General features: G+C 41.6%; 1 protein-coding gene and 1 non-coding gene across 13 annotated transcripts in view; one reads left to right on the top strand and one right to left on the bottom strand.

Annotated features, from left to right (window-relative positions):
* The window catches only part of FHIT (fragile histidine triad diadenosine triphosphatase), a 1,503,296-nt gene that overhangs the window by 468,089 nt on the left and 1,018,391 nt on the right, over positions 1-16,816 (top strand). The gene's annotated exons all lie outside the window — the stretch shown is intronic.
* TRNAC-GCA lies at positions 7,233-7,304 on the bottom strand. Its single transcript has one exon. It is a non-coding gene; the product is annotated as a tRNA-Cys (tRNA).

Genomic DNA, 16,816 nt, shown 5'->3' with positions numbered 1-16,816 from the left:
GGCCTCACACCTGTTGCCTTGGGGCAGGACTCATCACATTAGACTGTGATCTCTTTGAGGAAAAGGTTTGTGACTTACTTATCTCTGTCTTTCTAATACTTAAATCAGTGCATGACGTATAGTGACGTTTACTGAGTTGATCAAAACGATGTAGGGAAAAACAATTTCTTTTCAACCCTATTTCCCACTGCTGTTTTTATGTTATAGGAAGACCATAATCTCTGGAGTCAGACTTCAATTTCTTGCATGTCTTGGAGTCTTGAATTCCTGGTGTATCATTTGAAAAGACTCCTCTGTTAAGTGTTACCTTTCGAGTTTGGGACAATGGAATTCCAAGGGACAAACTGATAATGTGTTATAGGTTAAAGTTATTAATGTATGGGTATTCCTGATCTTCACAGTTTCCCTAGCTTCCACACAGAAAGAATTTGTTTTCCCTTGGTAAACTTCCAGGTCCTCTCAAAACTAAAGAAAGTGGAAGAAAACTATAAGAGATTGAGAAGTTGCATTGAATTATGTAATAAAGAGTTGAGAGGTGAAGAGAGTGAGCAGGACACAGGGCCCAGCTTGGGTGAGAGCATTTGAACAAGGGCCAAGAGGAAGAGCATTAGTGAGCCAGCTGCCAACCACATGAAGAAACTTGGGAAAAGCAGCTATGCAAGAGAATCATTGTAGAGTGTTTTATATGCTTTATATGCATTAAAAATGAACTCCTTCCTTTCACAGTTTGTTATGTGTCCACAGGAAAATGAGAAGAGCTTTCTGGATCTTGGATTGCATTTCTCTCTCTATGACATGGTAGTATGACTGGATCACATAGATCCTAGGACTTTTAGTGAAATCACATTTAATTCTCTATTTTTCTTTCTTTCTCTTTTCCCCCCCTGGTTTTCCCCTCAACTCTTCCCACTATCCTCATTCCCCAGCCAAAACTACTGGGCTTCAAATCATTGGATGACATCATTCTGTTTTAAGTAGTGATATTAATTCTTGTTAGAAAGGAAACTTGGTCCACATTTGGAATACCCGTGAGCCTGTGGCAAATTCCTTTTTGAGAAAGTGACCACTCTCCTGGTGTCTAAACGTCCTAAACTTCCTTTTGCTAATGTAGCAGAAAAAAATGGCCACTTGAGGTTTTCTGATGATGTGTAAGATAGCACCATTTTAGGTGGTACAGCTTTTAGCGCCACTCCTCACTTAATGGGAGATCACTGGCACTGGTTTTGACAGTGTGTTTAGTTTTCTTGTTTCAGTTTCCTAGGAACTTCCATCCCCAGTGCCAGTCTTTTGTCTTTGAGCTTTAAATCTTGCAGTTCCTCTGTTTGCCTTCTGATATCCACTCATCTAACCAGCTGAAAGAAGGGAAGTTAACTTCTGCTTTGCCAGGGCCAGTGCAGTTGAGGCAAAAATCTGACTGCTTGCCTAGCTTATGGAAGGCAGATGTTTGCATCTGAAAATCCTGACTTTGATGCTAACTTGACAGTGTGGTACTTTCCTTCCATTTGTACTTTCTTTGATTTCAAGTATGGCTGAGTGTGACCTTAGTCTCATCCTTGGTTTTTTCCTTCTTAGTCAATGCTCTCTTGCACTTTACTTTTTATAAATATCATATAGGATGAGTCAAAGCACTCATTTGTTTTTCCCAAAGAACTGTTTTAATATCCTACAATTTAGAAATAGGAAGTCATAGAAAAGTTAAGGTGAACCATGTTTTCATATTCTTTCTTAGGCACGCTTCTTTCCCAGTCTGGGTTTGCATTGTCACAGCTTAATAGCAATGGAAATTACAAGAGCTTTAACCCTGCAGTCCACTGTGTCATTGTTAATGCAGTCCATCCACTTACCCACCCACCCATCCACTCACAGCTGAAGAAATCCTGTTTCATTTTGAAATTGACCCTCTGGCTCTGTTTCTGAAAGACAATCTGGGAGTTTTCTGCATCCTTGACTGGATTGTTGCAAAACCATTTTGGCAGATACAATTACAGTGTATCTAACGTGTGTTTGTGGTGTGTGTGTGTGTATGCACACTTGTTTTCCTACCCAGATAGGACAGTCTTGCCCTAAGGAATTGATGGTATGACCCATCAACTCTAAGCCCCTTTGGGATTGGTGGGAGTAACAGGTGGAGGGAACGCAGCAGAATGGAAAGTGTGCCGGGCTGAATGTCAGCAGATAGGCTTTCCAATCCTGCTTGTACCAACAATTTACTGTGTGACCTTGGGCAACTTACTCAACCTCTCTAGGAGTCCATTCTCTTACCTGGAAAGCAGAGTTAATAATACATGCCCTTCTTAACTCAGAGGACTAGAGGGCAAATAAAGTGAGATTGTGACTGTTTGGGAAGTTTGAAAGGAGTGGTAAACCCAGTAATCTGCAAATAAACTTCAGGGTGCCCTGCAGAGGGATATCTCTATCTGAAGTAAAAGGCACTATTAGAGGGAATAGCTAATGTGGAGTAGCCTTTCACTTCATTTCAAAATAAAATGCAAGCCTGGGCGAGAGAGCTAGTAACGCTGTAAGACGAGAAACTTCCCTCGTTTATGTGCGGGGCAAGGTGCTGATACTGTCAGTAAAGCCAGTCATAATGGTTACCCCATCATGTTGCCATTCTGCTTTAGCAAATATGTTATCAAAGAACACAGCCTGTCACTTACCATGTAATTTGGTGGTTAAGTGCATGGGCTTTGGCATCATTCACACCTCAGTTTGAATCCTGGTTTTGCTACTTACTAGCTGAATGCCCTGGGACACGTTTATCTCTTTAATCCATAGTTTTATTATTTACAAAATGGACAAAGTAGCACCTCTCTCTGTAGAGTAGGGGTAATGCATTAAAGTGCTTCACATGCTTCCAGGTCATAATAAGAACTCAATAAATGATAGGTATTAGTAGCTAACAGTAGCTGTGGGGAGTATGGTTGAATATTTTTTTCCCCTTGTGCTTTTCTGAACTTCCAAGTGTTTCATAATGGCTTTCCCCCCAGTTTTGTTAAGATATAATTGACAAATAATATAATGACTTTCTAAAGGTCAAATTTAAAGGTACTGGTTATTGTAAATTAATGCAACCGTGAATGAAGATTAATTATGTTCAGGAATTGTTGTAGTGAGCCTGTCATGATTGCTTCCTAACATTTCCACTGGGCTTTAGAAATTACACAGCACTTTTACAGATGTTGTCTCATGCATCACTTATAACCAGCCTGTGGAGTCAGTACTAGTCATATTCCCATTCTGAAGATCTGGAGGCTGGGGGGGTCACAAAGAAATGTACATAGTTATGCAGCTCATGAAGTGGTAGATCTCAAATGTGCCAGAGAAGATTGCATTCAGACGCAATGAACGGACACCCAATTATGGTGGTATAGTGGTCAGTGGTCTGGATTCTCCACAGAAAGAGAACCAATAAGGAAGATCTCTCTCTTTCATAGATATATGTGTGTGTGTGTGTGTGTGTATTTCCTGTGTGTGTGTATAAAGATAGAGAGAGGACAGAAGAGATTGATTTATTTTAAGGAATGGCTCATATAGCTGTGAGAGGCCTGACAGACTCTGCAGGATAGTCTGGCAGGCTGGAGAACCAGGGAGGAGTTAATTTTGGAGCTCAAGTATGAAGGCTGCCTGCTGGCAGAATTTCCTCTTGCTCTGGGTGGATCAGTTTTTTCCTAAGGTCTTCAACTGGTTGGAGACACCCATCCACATTACAGAGGGCGATGTGTTTTATTCACAGTCTACTGATTTTAAGGTTGAGAGCATGCGTGCTAAGTCACTTCAGTTGTGTCTGACTCTGCAACCCTATGGACTGTAGCTTGCCTGGCTCCTCTGTTCATGAGATTTTCCAAGTAAGAATACTGGAGTGGTTTGCCATGCCCTCCTCCAGGGGATCTTCCCAACCCAAGGATCAAACCCATGTCTCTTACATCGCCCTTGTTGGCAGGTAGGTTCTTTACCACTAGCGCCACCTGGGAAACCCAATTTCAAGGTTAATCTCGTCTAAAAAATACCTTCACAGCAACATTCAGGTATGTTTGACCAACTATCTGGGAGCTATGACCAAACCATAGTGAAAGTGAAAGTGAAATTGCTCAGTCATGTCCGACTCTTTGCGACCCCGTGGACTGTAACCCACCAGGCTCCTCCATTCATGGGATTCTCCAGGCAAGAATACTGGAGTGGGTTGCCATGCCTTCCTTGCCATGCCAAACCATGTTGACACCTAAATTTAACAATCACAAACGGCTTAATTAAAGAGGGGTTTACTTTTCCTAGGATACTTCAACAAATTCAGAGTCATCAGCTCCTCCTGTCTTTCTGCCTGGCTATGTCTTGCCATGGGACATGTGACCTCATGCTTACAAACTGGCCGCTCCACCTTTGGCCATCAGAGGCAGGAGGAAGGGGAAAGGCAGTAGGCAAAAAGCAAAAATGAACAAACCGCTTGTGTCATCCGAGTCTTCCCATTGCAGCAGACTTTCCTGGAGGCCCCACCTCGCAACTTCTTATTGATCTTATTAGTCAATTAATATATTTTGGATCATTCCTAGATGCAAGGAATTTGGGGAGATTAGTATTGTTATGAATGTCACTCAAAAAAAAAAAAATCAAGGTTCTATTAGTAACAGAAAAAGGGAGAATAGATACACTGCAGGAGTGTGGTGGTGTTTTGATGCCATGTCATTACTCTTTGTGCTACACCAAATTGCTCACCATACATGCCAGGAAGTGTCTGCCCTTGGTTGCACTGCCTTTTGAATTAGTCACTGAGTTGTCTTTGGATATTTGAGCCCATCATCTAAACAAAATTACCTTAGATTGATGGAAGCCAGTAGAAATATAAGGAGACATTTGTTAGACACTGGTTTCTCTTTGCTCTCTCTTTATGACCCAAGCAGATAAAATACTCTTTCTTTCATTATGTGAGTGGGAGGGACGCATAAAGGAAAATAAGAATGAGGGGAGGGGCCAGACATCAGTAATGCCTGTGCAGCTGATACATCATATGATCCAAGTGATTTTTCAAAACTTGTTTGAATTACGTAATATGTTTCTGCTATAGAGCATGAAATGGTTTACCTCATTTCATTGTCACAGTTGAAGTGTTTAGCTGAAGCCCACAGAAAATCATTTATATTATTAGCCTTCTATGGTGCCTAGGAATGTAAGAAATAATCACTGGAAGAAAATAGTATCAGAGAGTACAGGAAAATTTGTGTTGATAATTGCTAGATTTTGTTGTTGTTTTAAATCAGATATTCCAAAGATCTACTTTATATTTATTTATAAGTAAATATTTCAAAGACTACTTAATGAAAAATCATTTAGAACTAAAATAGGAACCATGTGTCACATTATTGAAATATGATCCAACCAGTGTTTTTATTTTAAATTTTGGTTAGGGAGAACAAAGCAAAGAAATAAATATTTTTTTTGTCTTGCTCTTTCAGATATGCATGTGCACACACACACGCTCACACATACATAACTGTATGTCTCTCAGTGTTATCTTGTATCCATTTCATATTCCTCTGTAAGTATCACTGTGAAACTACTTTGTTGTATAATTTTCATGTAGCTCTTTTGGCATTTTTGCAATTCTAATTCTCTCTGGTTATTGCATTACAAAAGAGTGGAGAGAAAGTGAATTTGCATGCAGGACATTTTAAATTCTAATGTCAGGGGTCATTAATCTTTTTTTTTTTTTTGGTTCTATCTAAGAGCTGGGCCTTCATATACCAGGGATAATAATTTACAAGCAAGCTTTTAGAAGTAGAGTTTCAGATGTATTTTTCAAATTCTCATAACCTGAAAGGCTAAATGAGAAAGAATCCAAAATCAAGATCATTTCCATATATTTGACTGTTCTATTGCTCATTTGTTGGGAAAATTGGGAACCCCTTTAGTTCATCTTACTTTCGGTCACAGTGAGTGGTCTACGTATGCTCCTTACCCAGGTCCAGTGAGAACCTCACTTGGTGACCTTAGGAGTACACCACCAAATGCAGTGTTTGGAATTCTCGTTCTTGAAGCTTCTGATGACTATATCCTCTGCATTTTCCTCACATGAGTATCTTACTTTTTTCCTCTACGTGAGATAAATATTAATGCTTTTCATTGATATTGATGGAATTTATAAATTCACATCAGAAGCAGTTTAGGGACCAGTACACTGGCCAATACAATCCTACTGCAGGTCTCTACTCCACCCCCTTGCTCTGGATGACTATTTCACTTTCTCTTCTCTCCTGAAACTCCCAGTGGCTCCTCCCCACTTGCTGTAATACTGAGAAAGCTCAGTCGGGAGGGAATCTCCCCAGCTCTCACCAGCCTATCTACAACTGGGCTCATGTTCTGTTACAGAGGATAAACTGTTCTTTTCCCATCCATGGCCTCCGTGGTGCCCTGGACCCCATCCCCTCTTGTTCTTGCAATTATCTGCTCTCTCTTGCATCATCCTGGTTCCTCTCTCTACTGGATAATTCCCAGCAGTGATTAAAAGATGCTGTAATATCTCCAAATTAAGAAGAAAGTAAAAGAAAACCTGCTTAACCCCTTCCATCTACCACAATTTCTCTGCTCCCCATTGATTGTAAAGAACATCAGAAGAGTTGTCTACACATGTTGTCTCCATCAGACTTTCAACTCTACTGCTTCTTAGAACATATTCCGAGTCACTGTCAGCCATTTCTTTGCCAAATCCATTGCTTTACTTCCTGTTCCACCATTCTCACTTGATCCATCAACAACACATGACTGCTTGACTGCTTCTTCCTCTCAAAATACTTTTTTTTCAGTTGACTTTGGGGACAACACCTCTCCTGGTTTTTCCTTCTACCCTGCTAACCAATCCTTTTCAGTTTCTTTGACAGTCTCCTTCTCCTTTCTTTGACTTGTCCATCTCCAGTGTCTCATGCTCCATCCTGAGAACTTGTCTCTTCTCTCTCTCTTCACTCCCTGGGTGGTCTCATTCAGGCTTATGGCTGTGTGCTGTCCAATTCCCTATCTCCAGCCTAACTCAGACGCCTTCTCTCAACTCCAGACTTTGTATGTATACCCAGTGCCTTACTCATCCCCACTTGGGTATCTGAAAAGCTTGAAAGTGAAAGTGAAGTAGCTTGATCATGTCTGACTTTTTGGGACACCATGGACTGTAGCCCGCCAGGCTCTGCTGTCCATGGAATTTTTCAGGCAAAAGTACTGGAGTGGGTTACCATTTCCTTCTCCAGGGGATCTTCCCAACCCAGGGATTGAACCTGGGTCTCCTGCATTGCAGGCAGATGCTTTACCATCTGAGCCACCAGGGAAGCTCTCTGAAAAGCTTATCAAGCATAAATGTTTCCACCCTGGTCCAAGACAACAGCATCTTTTCCCTATACTTTTGTCTTCGTGTGCCCCTGCTTTCTGTCCTTGCTACCTTATTGCAACAAAGCAGCCAGAATGATTTTCTTACAAGTAAGACACATATATATGCTACTGACACTATGTATAAAATAGATAACTAATGAGAACCTCCTGTATAACTCAAGGAACTCTACTGATTGCCCTGTGGTGACCTAAATAGGAAGAAAATCCAGAAAAGAGAGGATAGATGTCTATGTATAGCTTATTCACTTTGCTGTGCAGTGGAAACTAACACAACCTTAGATAGCAACGGTGCTCCAATAAGAATTAATAAAAAGTAAAAACAGACAAAGCAAGACAAAAAACCCCAAAGTCATATCCTGTCACTACTCTCTTAAAACCTGAATGGCTTCTTTTCTCAAAATAAAAGCCCAAAATTCCAGGTGGGGCAAGTGGGCTTGTCCTGCCTGTCTCCCTGACTGGACAGGCCATTTCTGCTCCAGCCACACTGGCCTTTCACAGTTGCTCAGTTCCTGCCACTGTTGCTGAGTTATAGCCTCTGGTACTTCTTCTCCTGGGTCGTGCTTCCCCTGGATATCATCACTGCCTGCTTCATCCCTTCCTTTAGTTCTCGGCACAAATAACACCTTTTAAGAAAGGAAATATTCTCGCTAATATATAAATCTCCCACTATGTCCTCCTTAGCTGTTTTTTATGAGCATGCAAGTGATTGTTGACTTGTTTCTTTCCTGACTCTCTGGAGTGTAAGCTCTGTGAGAATAGGTATAGTCTTCGCTCTTTCCCTGGTGTCTAAACTAGCGCCCTGCAAGGACTAGGCACCCAATAAACACTGATTAAATAAATGAAAAATTGAATGAGAAATATAAATCTAAATATTTAAGCAAGAGCTCTTGCTAATTGACCTGAACTCAGGTATCAGTGACCATAAATTCTGTTTTGTTTTCTGAATCCTCACATCTGTGATTTTGGCATTTTGTCTCTTTGGTCAATTTATGTTATTGGATTTCCTAAGGAAATAAAGAGGTGCATGATTTCTTGCTAACATTTTTGGGGTTTGTGATCCTTACATCACAAACACAAAGCATCAGCAGAACAGGATATTAGTCAAGGATCACAGTAACTGAACTTTTCTAAATCAAATCTTGCCTCTCCCTATATCAGTAAGGAACCCAGCAGGAAACAGATGGCACACACAAATTGGGTAATTTGACTAGAGTTTAATAAAGGTATCATTTTCAAACCACAAGCCCCAAGTGCAGTGCCTTGAGGCTAATAGCAGCCTTTTCTGCTTCCGCCCAAGGACTGAAGGTGATGAGAGGGAAGGTGCATGAGAAGGGAAGGGCGTGGGGTCCCTGGGGGGGAGCATAGGAGAGGCCACGGGACAGAGACCACCGACCAGTGGGACCAGCAGCCTCGGCTGAGGCAGACAAGCAGCCCGTGATAAACCCTGGGGACTGGGCTGGTGAGGCGCTGAGGGAGTAAATGTTCCAGCTTCTCTCTCCTGCCTTCCTCTAAGCTCTGGCTGGGGCTTCCCTTTGGCTGAACCCAGCTGGAAGTCAGAAGGCAGGGTCTCTATAAGCCAGGCTCTGAGGTAGACAGCAGGATAGGAAAGGGTGAAGGGTAGATCTGGGGAGCGAATGGTGGGCATCCAAGTGCTGTCTTCCCAGCTAGAGCCTCGTCTCCTACTTCCACGAGTCCGCTTCTCACCCCTTCTTCACATGCCAGCTAAAATAAAACCATTCATCAGTTCACAACAGTCCCTGGTTTAAGACCAAGTCATTCAATAGCTTTCCACTGAGTTTAGAATAAAATCCTAACTCATTCCAGGGATGTACAATACCCACAATGGTCTGGCTGGCTCCCTCCCGCCTCTCGTAGTCCCCAGCCCACCCTGGCTTGCTGCACCCACTTGTTGGTGGTCTGCTGTTGCTTCCCAGAAACAACTAAACTCATTGTCCTCACTGGTTCTTCATCTACCCCTAACTCTCTGGTGGGAAAACCCATTTTCCCCCCTCAACCTGTTACATAATTGACTTCCTTCAACCTGTTACATGGTTGACTTGTCATTTGAACATCATCACCTCAGGGAGGTCCTCCCTGTCTTCCTGGTCTAAAACACAATGTCTTCCATTTATTCTCTATCAGAGCACCCCAGTATTTGCTTCACAGCATTTATCACAAACCGTAAATGGCTCATTCATTTTGCTCTTCTTTGCTTTGCTTGTGTGTGCTCAGTCGCTCAGTTGTGTCTGACCCCATGGACTGTAGCCCATCAGGCTCCTCTGTCCATGGGATTTCTCAGGCAAGAATACTGGAGTGGGTTGCCATTTCCTACTCCAGGGGATCTTCTCAACCCAGGGATTGAAACTGTCTCTTGCATCTCCTGGTGTTGGCAGGTGGGTTCATTACCACTAGCACCAAGTCTAATTCTGAAGCAAAGCATATTTCTTCCAGCTATGGGCCTTATCTGTCTTTGTCACTCAGTCATCCTCAGAATCTAGGACAATTTTTGACCCAGCTTGTTTCTCAATGAATATTTGGCCACTGAGTAAGCAAACATTCCATTCAATGAGAATACCTTTCCACTTATGCCATTACAAAAGATAAAAAAAAGGTTACTAGAGCTTGTCTTGAATGTATTTGAATTTCTGTCTCTCTAGTATCTGGGGAATCTTAAATATAATAAGTGCTTGATGTATGTTTGAATAAAACACATTTACTAGCAACAGGGCTGATTTCCTATAGCTTGGCAGATTGTTTTTTATGGCTGGTCTGTTACGTCTTTAACAAAATTAAGCTAAAATATGACCAGTACTCTGCAATCTGCAGTTTCATAGCTAATTGAATGGCACTGACTGTCTTGGTGACCTGTTGGAAGCTGGTGTTATATAGTGACTAGGCTTGAGCGTTAGGGCCAGAAAGACCTGGCCAAACTCCAAGTAGGCCACCAACTGTCTGGGAAACACTGTGGGCAAGTTACCAGCCTTTCTGAGCCTGTATCCACATCTGTAGCTGCAAGGATAATGTGGTCTAATTCCTAGAGTTGTTGTAGGATTGCAGGTGATAGCAGCCTTACCTCTGTGTCCATCACTTTCCCTTCAGTATAAAAATAGGCCCAAATCCTCCCACATCGCTCCTTAGGCTACTGCTTCATCAATACCCTTTCCCAGTCCATGTTTTATTAGTTTTAGGATCTCATGTCTGTATTCTGGTTATTGGGAATCTTGCTAGAAGGCTTTCCTGTCCACACTTTTTCTTTATAAAGTTGAATTTACTTTCTGGTTGAAGCAGCCTGGAGCTTGGTTATACCTGTGACAAATAATAGACCCATCAGGCTTTTTAGCTGGCATCATATTTGCCAGACAAATGCAGACAGCACTTTCATGCAGCGAAGCACTTTGTTAGTACTTTGAGCCTCTAAGGGACAATTTGAGTTGGCGGAAAAAAAAAAAAAAAAAAGGCATTGAAACCTTGTTCAATACTCACCCCATTACACAAGGAAAACCAAATAAGTTTATCTAACAAAAAGGTATGGGTATGCTTTTGACAAAAGAAGTCCAAGTCACAGGACTCTGTCTCTACTTTGCAGAGAGACAAGAGGCATGGAAGTTTCATCTTATGTTTTTTTTTTTACTTGAGTTTAACTAATATGCTTCAAATGTATTCTTTGTTCCAGGTGTTTTTCTTTACTCTGGTAGATGAATTAGAACTATTAAGACTATAAAGTAAAAATATTTAGGCACAGATAAGGTCTGATTAGAATGGGATCCTTTGCTCATGGCTGGGAAATGTATTGGTAGGCAATTGGGCAAAATTAAATTTCTAAGGCATGAAATGGTTGTCTGGAATCTAGTTCCTTAAAATATTCAAATCAACTCCATTCAAACCTATATATTTGACACTCTGGTTGTATGTGTGTGTGGCGGGGGGGCTGTGCTAGGTCTTTATTGTGGCACGCAGGCTTCTCTAGTTGTGGCGTGCCGGCTCAGTAGTTGCAGCATGGACTTAGTTGCCTCAACCCATCCTCATCGTCCCGTCCCCTCCCAATATAATGTGGGAGTGAGTTGTGTTTTTTTTTTTTTAAGCTTCCCTGATGGCTCAGTGGGCAAAGAATCTGCCTGCAATGCAGGGGACACAGGAGATGTGGACTTGATGCCTCGGTCAGGAAAATCCCCTGGAGGAGAAAATAGCAACCCACTTCAGTATTGCTGGCTGGGAAATCCCATGGACAGAGGAGCCTGGTGGGCTATAGCCCATGGGATCGCAAAGAATCGGACATAACCGAACGACTAATCCTTTGGCTTACTTTCACTCTAGTTGCCTGTGGGATCTTCGTTCCCCAACCACGGATCAAAACCCGTGTCCCCTGCATTGAAAGGCAAACTTTTAACCTCTGGAACACCAGGGAAGTCCCTAATTAGCACTCTTGATACATGCGGAATAAAATAGATTAGGGTTAATTCCTGCCTTCCAGCACCTTATCATCAGGCTCAGTGTTCCTGAACGTTTTTGACCAGTGTCCTTCTTTTCTAACTATAAATATCTCAGTCCCTCCTTATATTATTTGAAACTTAATTTAACATTGATGATAACAAGATAAAGACCTGCTTCATTTTCAAGTTACTTGTCACATGAAAAAAAGTGAAACTGAAAGTCACTCAGTTGTGTCCAACACCTTTGTGACCCCGTGGACTATAACATGCCAGTCTCCTCTGCCCATGGAATTCTCTAGGCAAGAATACTGGATTAGGTAGCCATTCCCTTCTCCAGGGGATCTTTCCCACCCAGGGACTGAACCCAGGTCTCCTTCATTGCAGACAGATTCTTTAGCATTTGCGCCACCAGAGAAGGTATTTGCCTGTGTCTCTCTGGGACATACTAATCTAAGTGGTGATCTAAGACACACATACACCACACCTCTTTACATGAGCCTCATTCATTGTTAAGCTTCATATGTTCAATAGAGACCAGAGGTTCTAAATTAGTGGTTCCATGGGTCAAGTACAGTTTACAGAGTTTTTGTCTTCTTAACTTCAACTGAGCCAACATTTACAGTTGGGCTATTTCACAGAAAATGCAGAAGATTTTTGGCTTTTCTTAAAACAGTGGAAGGGCAGGGACCTGCATCCCCACAGGGCAGCCGTGGCGGGGCTGCTGGCTGCTGCCCCTTCAGGCAGGGCTGGTGCCCTCTGGTTGCCACATCTCTCCTGCTCAGCAGTGAGTGGGTATGCCTGAGAATAAGCTTGACGCATACAAATTAGATGGCATCATTGACTCAAAGGACATGAATCTGAGCAAACTCCAAGGAGACAACGAAGGACAAGGAAGCCTGGTGTGCTGCAGTCCATGGGGTTCCAAAGAGTTGGACACAACTTAATGGCTGAACAACAGCAATACAAATTAACCCCCATTCTGGCTCTTGGGAAACTTGAGTGTGTGAGTTTGGTAGAGTCTAGAGAGGGGAGTCTGAAGAATTTTCATCCATCGAGTGGATGGATCATGAGATACTGGTAGGGTTTGTATGGCTGAAAAAAAGTGTGTTGGGGAGGGTGAGGGGAGATCATTCCAGGCAGGATACTAAGTTTGATACTGAATTTCACCAGTGGTTAGCGATGGTTTGTGAGCTACACCTCCAGTAGTTTTTCTACGTTTTTTTTTTTTTTTAAACAGTTGAGAGCAGATTTATGGTTATGATTCTGGTTTCCTTGTATTCTGATATGCTTCCTTGAGAGAAAGGGAAAAGGGAGGAACGTATAGTAATAAAAGCTAAGAATTGGGCATAACTAAGGTTGTAGCTCCTAATTCTCCAAGCCAGGCTTCAGCAATATGTGTACTGTGAACATCCAGATGTTCAAGCTGGATTTAGAAAAGGCAGAGGAACCAGAGATCAAATTGCCAATATCTGCTGGATCATCAAGAAAGCAAGAGAGTTCCAGAAAAACATCCATTTCTGCTTTATTGATTATGCCAAAGCCTTTGACTGTGTGGATCACAATAAACTGTGGAAAATTCTTAAAGAAATGGGCATACCAGATCACCTGACCTGCCTCTTGAGAAACCTGTATGCAGGTCAGGAAGCAACAGTTAGAACTGGACATGGAACAACAGACTGGTTCCAAATAGGAAAAGGAGTACATCAAGGCTGTATATTGTCACCCTGTTTATTTAACTTCTATGCAGAGTACATCATGAGAAATGCTGGGCTAGATGAAGCACAAGCTGGAATCAAGATTTCCAGGAGAAATATCAACAACCTCAGATATGCAGATGACACCACCCATATGGCAGAAAGTGAAGAAGAACTAAAGAGCCTCTTGATGAAAGTGAAAGAGGAGAGTGAAAAAGTTGGCATTCAGAAAACTAAGATCATGGCATCCGGCCCATCACTTCGTGGCAAATAGATGGGGAAACAGTGGAAACAGTGTCAGACTTTATTTTTTTTGGGCTTCAAAATCACTGCAGATGGTGATTGTAGCCATGAAATTAAAAGACACTTATTCCTTGGAAGGAAGGTCATGACCAACCTAGATAGCATATTAAAAAGCAGAGACATTAGTTTGCCAACAAAGGTCCATCTAGTCAAGGCTATGGTTTTTCTAGTGGTCATGTATGGATGTGAGAGTTGGACTGTGAAGAAAGCTGAGCACCGAAGAATTGATGCTTTTGAACTGTGGTGATGGAGAAGACTCTTGAGAGTCCCTTGGACTGCAAGGAGATCCAACCAGTCCATCCTGAAGGAGATCAGTCCTGGGTGTTCATTGGAAGGACTGATGCTGAAGCTGAAACTCCAATACTTTGGCCACCTCATGCCAAGAGTTGACTCATTGGAAAAGACCCTGATGCTGGGAGGCATTGGGGGCAGGAGGAGAAGGGGACGACAGAGGATGAGATGGCTGGATGTCATCACCGACTCGATGGACATGAGTTTGGGTAAACTCTGGGGGTTGGTGATGGACAGGGAAGCCTGGTGTGCTGTGATTCATGGGGTCGCAAAGAGTGGAACACAACTGAGCGACTGAACTGAACTGAACTGAACTGAACTGAGAGTCGGACACGACTGAGCGACTTAACTGAAGGTTGTAGCAATGGTCGACAGTCAGATTTATGAACTCATCAATTAAAATTGTGTGTGTGGGCCCTGGTCAGGGAACTAAGATTTCACATGACGCAAGGTATGACAAAAGATAAAATAAAATGGTTACTGTCACAACAAAATGTGGCTGGATGTTGATAGGGATTCTGTTGAATCTATAGATCAACTTGGGGGAGTATTTTCATTTAACAGTATTGTCTTCCAGTCCAGGAACACACAGGATGTCTTTCCATTTATTTATATCTTCAAGTTCTTTCAACAGTGTTTTGCTATTTTCAGCATACAAGTCTTGCACTTCTTTTGTTAAATTTACACCTAAAATTTCATGATCTTTAAATATTTTTAATGCAATTTTTTTTCTAGATTTTGTTTTGGAATGTTCATTGCTAGTACAGAGAAATATAAGTGATATTTGTATACTGAATCTAAGTACTGAAATCTCCCTGGACTCTTTTATTAATTCTATTAGCTTTTATTGGTTTCTTTATGATTTCCTATATATGTCATTTTTTTTTCCAAATAAGATATTTATGTTTTTCTTTCCTTGGGATGTCTTTTAATTTCTTTTTCTTACATAATTGCCCTGGATAGAATGTTCAACACAATGTTCAATAAAATGGTGAGAGGAAAAAAGTAATTGTGTGTGTGTTGGTCTGTGGTATATGGTGCATGTGTATGTGTGTATGGTATATGTGTGTATGGATGGTGTGGGTACATGTGTGTGGTATAGGTGAGGTGTACATGTGTATGTAGAAAGGATTGATGTTAAGAATAACAGTGCCGCTGCAATAAGCATTCAGATTTGTGAAGGAAAATACGGCTGAGAAAAAATGCCATTCATTGTCTATCTCCCCAAAAGATAGTAGAAGTGCCTCTTCATAGTAGTTGAGCCAATACTTTAGAAAGACAGCTGGACTCATTAGAAGAATGAGATACAGTGTGTTTGACCAAGGTACCTCTAAGAGTGGATGTTTTGTCATCAAAGATGGTCAGTATCCTGTCATATTCTCAAGTCAGACTCTCCTAATAGATAGGATTCCCCCTGTAACATCACACTTAAGATGATATCTCCAAAAATCTTCTTTTAGAATAAAATTGCAGCTATGAGGAGTAACACATTTATGTTTGAGGACTTGTTTTTATTTTGGGGGGTAACCAGCCTTTGGCTATCAGACAGAGGGCTGAGGAAGGGGTGGGGTGGGGGTTAGGTTTGTTCTGCTTTGTTTTGTTTTGATGTTGTTAGGGAATTTCCAACAGAGGAGTTTTATTTTCCTGGCAAGACCAGATCCCTTACACAGTTTGATGTCTCCTTGGTCTTCAGAAAGCCCGCCATAAGGGTTTGTTTGTCTTAAATTGAAAGCAGATCTCTTTCCAAAGGAAAGGCCCTTTCATTGATCCTGACCTTTTGCTTTTGCAGGTGAAGGCTTGTTGAGTTGCCTTTTAAACAATCAGAAATCACTGTTTCTTTTTTTTTTCTTGTAATCTTTTATTTATCCTGTTCAGTGGCCTTACATGCTTTAAAATAAATTTCCTATGGAAATAATAAAACAGCCCTATTCAGCCAAGAGTTCAGACTACAGAACACTGTTAACAAACATATGTGTTGGCTTGTGCGGGGCAGGCTAACACCTCATGTCCCCTCCAGCCACCCCTACCTTCCCCTCTTCAACTTGTTTTTCCTCTATTGTTTCCATCTGTGCTTTGTGGATTCCCACAAGAGGTGCTTTAAACTTTATTTCATCTAGTAGCACCCTGAGAAAACTTTAAGCACTGAATTGGGATTATATTAGCTGGAAGAATCAAGAAATTAATTTCCTTCAAGAGAAGAATGGCACGTCTGGCCAAACAGAATATTGCTTAATGTAATAGAACTCCCAAATGAAATTGGGGAGCGGATCTTTCCCTTACCTGAGGGATGTGAGGTTATTGAATTCCAGATTCCAGTATAAATTATCATCTGAATGAGTGGGTCCACCCCCTTCTCTGCCAGCCTTTCCTCACTGGTTCCCATACAAGGGACTGTTTCTGTCACCCACCAGAGGGCCACACTCCTTCAGCCAGTTCTAAGTCAGGGAATAAAAGAATTAATGGATCGGAACTTAATCCATACCTCCCTAACTCTGCAGCTTTATTTTTTTTAATAGTTCATAAACTTCTTTTTTTTTTTTTTTTTTGTTGGGTTTTGGTGTCAAGGTTATTGTGCCACACAGAATGAATTTATTTATTTATTTATTTATTTTTTAAATTTTTTTATTAGTTGGAGGCTAATTACTTCACAACATTTCAGTGGGTTTTGTCATACATTGACATGAATCAGCCATAGATTTACACTTATTCCCCATTCCCGATCCCCCCTCCCAC

This window comes from Cervus canadensis, chromosome 22 (genome assembly GCF_019320065.1).
Source record: "Cervus canadensis isolate Bull #8, Minnesota chromosome 22, ASM1932006v1, whole genome shotgun sequence".
Lineage (NCBI taxonomy): Eukaryota > Metazoa > Chordata > Mammalia > Artiodactyla > Cervidae > Cervus > Cervus canadensis.
The sequence above is the reverse complement of the archived record's forward strand: the minus strand, read 5'-3'. Positions and strand labels throughout refer to the sequence as shown.